We start from the raw sequence: 11,095 nt of genomic DNA on the forward strand, positions 1-11,095 counted from the left end.
CTTTGGCTACAAGTCAGAATGGCTTGCCAAACCACATTACTCCATTCTCAGGCACCGACTGCTGAAAACAGTAGTATTTCCCCCAACTTACAAAATGTGAAAATACGGTCTCCTTTAATTAGATGCTGGATTTACTCATTACAGGAAGTTGTACTTCATAAATTTGTAGAGATTTGATTGCTTGCTTCGTTTTAAAGTAATAAAATGTAGTTGTGGTTCTCTAGAAGAAAATTTCCCCTAGTATTTTCTAGCATATACATATCATTAACAAAATACAATACATATATTCATAAGTTTACATTTGCATTACCTTTCACATCCCAGAGCGCATTTGTCAGTCTCTTGCATAGAAAAAAAAAACTTTAGACTTCTCTCCTGAAGGAAGAGTGAGCTCTCACAGGAGCTTCATCGGAAGCTAAAAATAATAATCCTTCTTATGCCTACTAATTCCTCTCATGCTCACCCTCCTGATGGATATCTCCAGACAAGGACAATGAATTTCTTAAACTTCAGGCAAACATTTTCACCAAAATAAGGTTTTGTAAATCACCTTGAAGAAGGTCACCGAGTAATCCAAAATCTAGTAATTTGTGTTAAGTTTGCCAGGCTCTGTTGGTTAAAAAAGAAAAAGAAAAAAAAAAAACAGGCCCTGGGCAATAGATTCCTTCTATCCCCACTGTGCCTCACAGTTCGATTCTCAGGCTTCTCAAATCAGGAGCTTTAATTGATGCTTCCCCACTGCCAGGACACTCATAACACTTCTCTCAGGCATGGATTTGCTGCAGTTAAGTAAGTGCTGAGTTCGTGTTGTAGCTTTTCCCACAGTAGAAAAAATAAATACATCTCTCCAATTTGAGTAAACCTGTTACACAGAATACTTAGGAATCTCTTATCTTTGCAATTTCTGCCTCCCTGTACCACATTTAGTTGAAATTGGTCAGTAAGCAGTTAGGGTGAGGGAATTAGGAGAAGGTCAGACAGAGAATGCATGAGTTGTCACTCAGGAAACAGAAGGAAACTGTCATCACAGAATGTTTAGTGATGACTAGTTTTGCTTAGTCACTTATACTTAACATGTGCACTAGGACACTTGTGTCCCATCACTGGGCTATCAGAACGAGGAACATCTAAGTCAAACCTCTGCTGCGGCAACTTGGAGCAAAGATATGGACCAGCCACCTGCAATTCAGGAGACACATCAGCAACTGGGTAGTTTGGAGAAAGCCTCACAGTTGCTCCTAGAGAAATTCTGCTGTTGGACATAAACAATTCTACATTCGTATGCCAGAGGAAAGAGAAGGATAAGAGTGCATGCTCAGCCTCATCACTGAGACGTTCAGTTTCAAGGTAAGACAAACACATTGCAATCTTTGCCATAGATGACCACTCTAATGCTGATACAGACATCATTTATGCAGCTCTCGTCATGTCCTCATTAGAATCTGAATTGAATTTGTGGCACCAGATAAAAAAAATTGGAGCACACTCATTGAAGCTAACAGGACAATATACACACCACAGAATTCACAGTAAACTGCTTGGCTGGACCAAGAGACTCTCTCTTCTCTGGAGCTGTGGGCATTCTCTTAAGGGAGCTGACTCCTCATTTTCCAGAAATTTCAAGAAGTCTCTCAAACACATCAGTTGGACCACAGCTATGTTAACCTTACACATGCAAGAGAATACAGCATCATCTCTGATGTTTACTATTTATCTACATGACTTAGGATGTTTATAAGATACACTCCCATACTTTTGCATTTTACTAGGAATCCTTTATTACTCTCCTGAGAGCCTTGCTTCACTAGTAGCAGATGCTTCCCAATGAGCTGCAAGACAACAGTTTGATTTTCTAGAAACTGCCAACTACTGGTGTTTGGCATAAGACTGATTTTCTTGTTTGTTAACTAAAACACACGAAGAGGAAAAAGGAAACAAACTATACCAAACCACAAGTTAAATCATGTTACTTAGTATGCTAGGAGATGCTCAGATAATATACTGACAATGAAGAGGTAGAATCACAGAATCACTAAGGCTGGAAAGGACCTTCTAGATCATCCATTCCAACCATCCACCTATCACCCATAGTTCCCACTAAACCTAACCATTTCTTGAACACCAATACCAAATAACTCAGTTCCTTTAAATCACAGAATCATTTGAGTTGGAAGGGACCCTGAAAAGCCATCTGATCCAACTCACCTGCAATGAAAAGGGACACCTAACTAGATCAGGTGCTCAGAGCCCTGTCCTGCCTGACCTTGAATGTCTCTAGGGTTGGGGCACCCCCCACCTCACAGGGCAACCTGCTTCTCACTGTAAAAACTTCCTTTTTGATCAAATCTAAATCTCTCCTCTGTTTGAAACTATTTCCCCTTGTCCTTTCACAACAGATCCTGCTAAAGAACACGAACCCTCATTCTTACAGACCCTCATTAGAAACTGAAAGGCCACTGTCAGGTGTCCCCAGAGCCTTCTCTTCTCCAGGTTGAACAGCCCCAGCTCTCTCAACCTGTCCTCACAGGAAAGGTGTTCCATCCCTTGGATTATTTTTGTGGCCCTTTTCTGGACATGCTCCAACAGGCCACGTCTCTCCTGTACTGAGGACTCCATATCTGGATGCTGTACTCCATGTGAGGTCTCATCAGCACAGAGCAGAGGGACGGATCACCTCCCTCACCTTGCCGGCTTCTTTTGATGTGGCCCATGATATGGTTGGCTTTCTGGCTGCAAGAGAATGCTGCTGACTCACGTACACCTTGCCATCCAGCACTCCCAAGTCCCCTTCAGCAGGGCTGTGCTCCGCCTTTCATTCCCCAGCTTAGGGGGACACTAAGTCTTTGAAAATATAATACTGTTCTTATAAAGAAGTATGAGTCATACCATTAATGTCATTTGAGGATAAGCAAAAAAAAAGTCCTACCCAAAGCAATCATACCTATTCCTCCGCTCATGACTTTCATTTACTAAGAAGTTCATTCACAACTACTCTGTTGCTGGTAGAGATTCTCTTGATGTATCCAAAAGTCATCTACTAAGTTAAAAAGTACCCATTAAAGCAGCTTCTACCTTACACTCAGTCAAACAAGCAGGAATCTAATATTCTCACTTCTACTTCTGGTTTTGTCACTGATTTTCCTTGACCTTGGACACAGTAAAAGTGTGCAAAACATCACCACAGCTTGCAGGAGACTGGAAGAAAAACATGAGTGTTCAGAAATTCATATAGGCAAAGGCACTTAGTAAACCAGGCAAAAAGAAAGAACAGCAACCACACTGTCTTGTGCACCAAATCTGACTGCACAGAGAGCACTAGCTCATTAGGAAGACTTTCAGTTCTTCTGTGCTGTCACTTCCCAAATGTCTCCAGATGTCAGTTTCTCTCTACTCTCATTGACTAGGTAAAAAGACGTCAAAAGCATAAAGAGCAAGAGGCATCTCGCCACCTAAGCACAGATTTTACTACATAAATTCATAAAAGAAACGAGGATTTGGAGGTTACTATTAACACCACAGATGCTAAAAGTGCAAGTCCTGAAAAAACACAGCTGCATCTGTGCCATTTCAAAAAGTCTTTCTCTTCAAAGACTTATTTGCCACCCACACAGCACTACTGGAGACAATACACAGCAAAGCATACACAGATGTGAGCGTTCACAACAAGCAGTGCAAGCGCTTCACAGCGGCACTTGAGAAGATATGGATGGACTCTCTCATGTTCAGAACATACCCTCAAGAAAGAAAACAGAAAAACATCTACTAGACAGCACAGGCACTGTAAACACTTTGTAATCCTATCAGTGTGTATCTTAAACTGTGGGGAGATTTCTCAGGTACAATAATTTATACTTCCAGATCCCAGTTCATAGGCACTGCTCTGTGAGCCATGCTGCTGTGCACAATCTCACCACCTTCACAAGAAGACCTCTAGAATGCCATATTGGTGAATGGGAGATTAAGCTCAGCTGCCTCCACTCAAGGGAGCAGAAAACAGCCCAAACATGAGGCTGCCTGCACAAAACTACCAAGAGGTGTCAACACAGTGGCTGCCTGGCAAGCTCCACTTGCTCTCCTTCCCTCTCCGACAGGCCAGATAACAGCAAGTTGTTTTGTACCTCTTGCCTTCTGGAGTCATTGCAGGTAAAGGCCTCCAGAGGAGACAAGGAATGTCGCTGCGTGCAAATAGAATGAAGCACCACCATGCAAAGATGAATGTGTATCAGCAACAACATATGGATAGGAGGCAGTTGATAAAATTGCCTTTAACCAGTTTCAGATCACGCAAGAAAGATAACAAAAAATAAAGAAGAAACAGCTAACCCTTTCTGAGGATCAGTGCTCACTAGAAACTCCATAAAGAGGCAGTCTCCAAGGAGAGATGCTTCCCCTTCAGTTGCCAGCTCTTAAATGATGTTAAGCTGGAGGAGACACGGGGTCCACCCCTTCTGGTTGCACTGGTGAATTGCTCATACCTGTGCTCCCAGGGCTGGTACACCCCTTCACCAGGTGCTCAATCACTGGTTCAGGCCATCACCTAACAGTTCCCATACAAATGTGATATTTTTTGTCTAGGCAAGTAGCAGGAAAGACAGCCTATATGCGTGTGTGTGTGTGTATATACATATATATTCCATCACTACAGAGCAGCAGCACAGGCACAGAATTAAGTATGTTGTCCACTGATGTCAAGTGGTATGTGCAGTGCCAACAGGAAAATGAGTCCAGGGGGACTTGTAGAGCAGCAGCAATAAATAAGGTGGAATCAAGGATAAAGTACTAATTTTGTATTGTGGTTTAAAGCTATCAACTTAAATAGATGTTCATTACTGCTAAACTGAATGATGTATATGAGAACAAACACCTACTTCTTAAGGAAAGGTGTTAGGTAAATTTTAGAATAGCTAATATATATATTTCCTACTTCCATTTAGCTTACAAGGTATATGAGCTCTGCTCCTTTCATTTATAGCCTCATTGCTAACAGCAAACATAACAGAAAAGCAATATTTCGTTATCATTATTCATTATTATTATTAAAAAATGTCTTCATCCTATACGCTTGACAGACAAGAGTAAACTCCAAGAAAGATATTCCATTTTGCTGTTTTCTTTAGAATTCCTAGATTTTAGATATATAGGTTAAGTGGGTCTTTACAGAGACCTTAGAAGTAGCTGCATTTCTTCAAAAGCAGATGCATGGATAACAATTTTATCCCCATTTCTATTAACTGCATCTTTTATCAATATAATACATTTATTCTTAATTTCAGTGGACTGTCACAGCAATTTACCTCAGCTGAAAATGCATCACCTAACTTTGTACAGCAAAGAAACTTAAGAGATGGCATTTTCAGGAGCAAGGTAAATAAAAAGCCTGCTTCTGTACTTAAACTGCTGAGGGTTGAAGAGGTGAGAGCAATGCACTGTTCACATAGTTCTCTATCAGGTGGAACTAGGCATTTAAAGAGGAAAAGAAGGGGAGGGGGGGGGCAGGAATGAAGCTTGGCCAAAGCAGTAATTTGTAGAGAGAATTACAGCCAAGAAGATGGTCTGATCTTTCAGGGATGCATGCTGCGAGCTGGTTTGCAGCAGTGCTGTCTTTGTGCTCCACGACACAGAAATATTTCTTTCCTGAAGGATGAGGCTGCAGCTCACGGACAGAGCATCAACACATACACATATGACAAGGAAAACAGAACAGGACTTGCCCATAGGCGAGATTGAGCCCAATTGTTGACACAGTTGAACCTCTGAATCACTAGCTTGTGCTTATGTTTGTTTCATGTTTCCCTTCTTCCCAGTTCTCTACTCTTCATGCTATAATTAAAAAGGAAGTTCTTAGCACTTAATGCAACTCACCACAGAGTTAATGATATTATCTCTGAAAACTTCCATAATGTTTTTAAAGATCTATTGCATTATCTGTACTTGCATGCTTTGTTAGACATGGCCACATGCTCAAGGTCAAAATGCACAAAAAGGTAAGAGAAGGCCGCAGAAATAGAAGTAGCAGTGTTAACTATCTGGTTTTCTTGCTTCCCATTCCCTGCTCTCACAACACAACAGTTTGCTGCTTTTGAACAATTGATGAAGATCTGCAAAACTCCTACCATGCAGACAGCTGACCCCCATAGCAGCATAGCAGTATGTCAAATACCAAAGCCTGAAATTCACTGCTATGTAATGAATGATCAGCACTGATTCCAATAAGCCCTGAATCAAGTCTTACCTTTAAGTCTCATTAAACTCATTTTTATATAAAATCAATAGTCCTTTTTCTTCCTCCATCAACTGTGGGGGAAATAACAGAAACACTTGTTACTATGACCAGACTTGCACCTTACACAAGCTAAAAGAGTAAAGAGCTCCACAACGAGATTAATCAAAGTGAAGGAGCTATAAAAGGCTTAAAAATGAAAGCACATTAAAAATTGCTCCCTTGCAAAAAACAGAGTTCATAACCAAGCACACATTCAGCACAACTCCATGTCCATCACTGAAGCAAAATTACCCCTGCAGCAATGTGAATGAGCAACTGACTATTCTGGACAGCCATGGGCCAGGGTGGGAAGGCACTATAGAAATTCCACTCATCCATTAGAAAAAAAAGTAATAACAACAACAAGGGAAAGGTATACTTTGTAAGAGAAGAAATCACTCTTTCGCTTATTTACATGCTAAGCTCGGGTTTCTTTGTCTATCATCAAGATGGTCTGCAGTGCCAGCAAGTAGCACAGCAAGGATGATACATGACAAATATATCAAAGCAACCCTTTCCTAGTTATGTCTCTAGGCCTAGCACAACACCCCAGACAACAGCTGGAGTTAGCCACGATTCTTCATAACAACTCATCTACAAAGACTGAGTGATAGGTGACCAGCTCTTTTCCTCTGTTCCTGTGAACAAAAACGTATCCTGACAGTTCTTTGCTGTCTTGGTCTTGGGTGAGGAAATTTGCCCTGAGAAACTCGTCCTCCTACTGATCTTTCTTCTGTTAGCTCAGCAGCCTACAATGCTGTGATGCTCTTTGAAAATTCAAAACAAAAGGCAAAACCAACAAACTCACCTCTACTCTAAGTTACAATTTGTCAGTGAAATGTTTTCAGAATTTTTGCAGGTAAGATGCTGAAATGGGAGAGCAGACAAGAAAGCAGAACCGCCTGTGATTTCTCATGGGACAGTCTAGTTATGCAGGAATTTCCTTTCTCCATCCTCCTGTCAGCACTCAAAATCTTGATGGCATTTACCTTCAGAAGCCATTTGGAGATAACCGTCTTCATTTCACAGTGGTCTGACGGACAGACAAGCTGGCTCACTCAAACAGTAAGTCTGCTGAACAGCATGGAACTTCACAAAATCGAGTTTTGCTTTCATTTATTTACCAGTTTTATAATTTTAAACACATCCAAAGAAGTTGGGGGGAAGAGGAAAGAAAATAGTTTTAAAAAACAGAACAAAACCTATTTTAGTGTCAAGGGCAGAACCTCAGAAGGACGTCTTGACTCCCCGTGCAGCAGAAGGAAAGAGCAACTCACATTTTTTCCATCTTGAGGGAAGTCAAAGATTGATCTTATCTCAAATAAGCGGGATGATTTTCCCACTCAAGAGTTCCCTTTCTTTCTAAACAGAGGCATTTTTTTCTTAACCAGACTTCCCCCCTCAGAATTGCAGTTTCTTGGAAGACAAAACATTAAAATAAAGGTCTCTACAACTATAAATGCAATGCAGGACATGGAATTTCCCTTACCTGCAGAGGTTTTATTATCATTTCAACTGCCTTAATTCACCTAACGAATGTTTTTAAAACACAACTTTGTTGTTAAGTGATAAAAAAAAAAAAAAAAAGCAATTACTATTAGCAATGTTTTCAAGAATTGTTTCACCTACTGACTAAGGTTAGATGCCAATTTAGATCACAGAAAGCCCTATCACTTCAATTTCTCTACGCTGTGGTATTTTTACTAGGCTGAAAGGATTGCCTACATAATTCTCCCTTCATTTTTTATACCATAAAACTATATTCTGTCACTTTTATGTGATGCCTTCAACAAAGCTTTTCAAAAATAGGCTACTGGATCTTATTCACACTGCATTTTGTCTCATCGTTTCTGTCATTTTTATGTTGCCCCTCTGGCACAGCAGAAGGGATCACACAGTGCCTCAATTCAAATGCATGATTATGACCCTTGAAGAAGAGTTTCCATAGAGAGGGGTCAAACAAAGCAGAAATTGGGTAAGAATTATGCCTTGTTTCTGCTCGCAGAATGACAAAATAAAGGCAGAAGGTGGAATTAATCTAAGAAAAAAAATACCTTCACTATTTGTTGGTATGAAGACATTGTTATGGTTTACCACAAAAATGACTTCAAAAGTCTCAAAAAAGAACTAGAAGTCTCTTTGTATGAGATATACTAAGAAGCCTATCTTTGAGAGGAAATCAGTACAGAAACACATCCAAGGCGCACCATACAGCATCCATGCAGACACAGCATTAACATCAGTTTTCTTACATTAAAACAGTGCTTCCAAAGCTCAGAAATTCCACTGCTGAGAATATAAAGGTTCTCTATTAGGAAACCGTTCAGAAAAAGATCTTAAAAAAAATCCGTAGGTCAGACTGGAAAGCATGGCTCCATCAATGAAGACAAAAATAAATTGAAAACTACTGTCCTAACACCTTCGATGCCGTCCAAAAGAACACTATGTAAAAAGAGTGATCAAAAACCTGGTGTACAAATCACATACTCTGACACCAGCATGCTTTGCAGTATCACTGTACTTCCTTCAACTGGCAGCAATTTCCAGCAAAAGCTCCAGCCACTGATGCTGTCCATCGGTATCCATGGGCACTGTGGAGATAGCCTCTTTTCCAAAGATCCATGGTTGGTATATAAGCATGCCATTTATGTCCTCTGCCCACAAGGACCTCATGAATTGTATACACAGCTTTGCCAGCATCTTCTGCTTGCTTCAGGCCTGACGCTTCCCAGAGAGCTGCAAAGAATCAGTGCTGATGCCCCAAGGAAAATCAGCGGCAAGTAGTTTCTCTAACCCTAAATAAATTCTTGAAAAAATCCTGTCCATGAAAATAAATCACAAAATGATTTTTAGTTTATGGATTTATGCTTTCTTTGATCAGCATGTATTACAGAGATCACAGGATCTTGCCAGCCCACCTAACCTACATCAAGATAAGCTCTGCTGGCAGAGATGACTTGCCTCAGCCTGAAGAGCTACTTCCATTTGCTAGAGCTGTGAGGTGCTGCAGCTGCACTTAATAGCTGGGGGCTGTGAAGCAAAAATACTTCTGACTTAGGTGCTTAAACGTAGCTGTGCTCTAGAGAAATACTGTACAGAACATCAAACACGTAATCTGCTGGCACGGACACTTTCTCTTCTGTGCTGCCTCGCTCCCAACGCTGCCTGTATAGCTGTTGTATCCAAGTGCCTCCCAGCAGTGCACTAAGCACTGCAGCTAATATCTGACGTTCGGTTTATTCTCTTTCTTCCCTCAGGGAGAATCATATGCACTGCAGTACGAATTGTTTTGAGAGGGTAGGAGTTTCAAACAGGTGCAAACAGCGTCCTATAAAAGCTGAAAGCGAGTGCCCTGAATGCAAAGAGTGCTCAAGAACATCATGCGTAGAAAAAGCTCATTTCGGAAATGAGGGCCAATATCTTCTTCTCCTTTCCATTAAAAATGGTGTCTTCTGCAAATCATTGATTTATCCTTTTGATACAGCATTCTTTAGGGCCAAAAGCCAGATGAGTAACTCAGCTGAGGTTTTTTTTTTATGGCACCCGCTAGTTCTGAAGTACACCACAACTGTACCAATTAATTATTCACTGATGCTTGTAAAGTATTTGGGGTCCTTGAATAAGGGGAGCCGCTTTTGATATATGAAACTAGCTGTCTTCTCCGTTTTGTAGACTAATTTTTTACATCTGTTTCCTTGATCTAGACCAACTCTTCTGCACTGCTTGGCAATACTCTTCACTTCAGTGTGGCTTTCTCAGCATTGTAGATATTTATCCTTACATCCAGATCATGAAGCAAGTCAGCCTAGAATGTTTGTTAAACTCTGAATTACATAGCATTTTCATAATAACATTGCCATTGAGGCAGTATCTCTACTGAGTGACTCAGTTAAGGTAGCTTAAAAGTCTGTATGAAAGTCTGTATGCATGAAAAGCTGAAAAGACTTCCTCCTTAGAAATGAGCAAAAGCAGATTACACAATTCCAGGAACAGGGTACTTTTCAGCACAGAACTTATGCACAGAAAAATAATAGTTTCAGAAATGTTTCAGGGTGAAGTTTCTTTGTGTGGGGCTTCTGGTTTTGTATTTTGGGCAAGGCAAAAATCTACAGGCTTCAATACTGGAATCCTTTATTCACAGATCAGATTTTCTATACTGAAAACAAGATTAAAAAAAAAAAAGAAAAAAAAAAAAAGATTTCTCTAGAGAGGCCATGAGAAAAACCTAATAGTTTTGCTCAAAGAGATCTTTCCAATAATTCCTCCATGAGCATACAAACAGCAAATGATATAAACCACCCTTAACTCTTCATTTGCAGATGCAGCCTCCTTCTTCGTGAAGAAGTTCACACTACTAACAGTGAAGGGAAAGAAAAAAAAGTAGAGCAGAGACACAGCATCCCTGTGGTCTTAGTACTTAGATTTTTTTTTTTTTTTTTTTTTCCAATAACAAAGTCTTAGAACCATAAAGTTACACTTGACTCCTATATGTAGGTCAGAGACTAACCGCTCTTTCCAAAAGAAATTAGCAATTAAAATTTAGAGATTTGATTTAATTTCATATAAAAAAAAGTGTCCGCAGAAGCACATCTGCCATCTCTGTTCATCACCGTTTGTAAAAATCTGTGCAACAGAAAAAGGGATGGAGCTGGGCTCTTTTCAGTAGCGTACAACAACAGGATGAGGAGCAATGGGCAAAAACTGCACCACAGGAAGTTCCATACATACATAAGGAAGAACATCTTAACTGCGAGAGTGACAGAACATTGAAACAGGCTGCCCAGAGAAGTTGTGGGGTCTCCTCTGAAAATGTTCAAGACCCATCTAGACGCT

The sequence above is a fragment of the Tetrao urogallus genome, assembly GCF_951394365.1.
Source record: "Tetrao urogallus genome assembly, chromosome: 6".
Lineage (NCBI taxonomy): Eukaryota > Metazoa > Chordata > Aves > Galliformes > Phasianidae > Tetrao > Tetrao urogallus.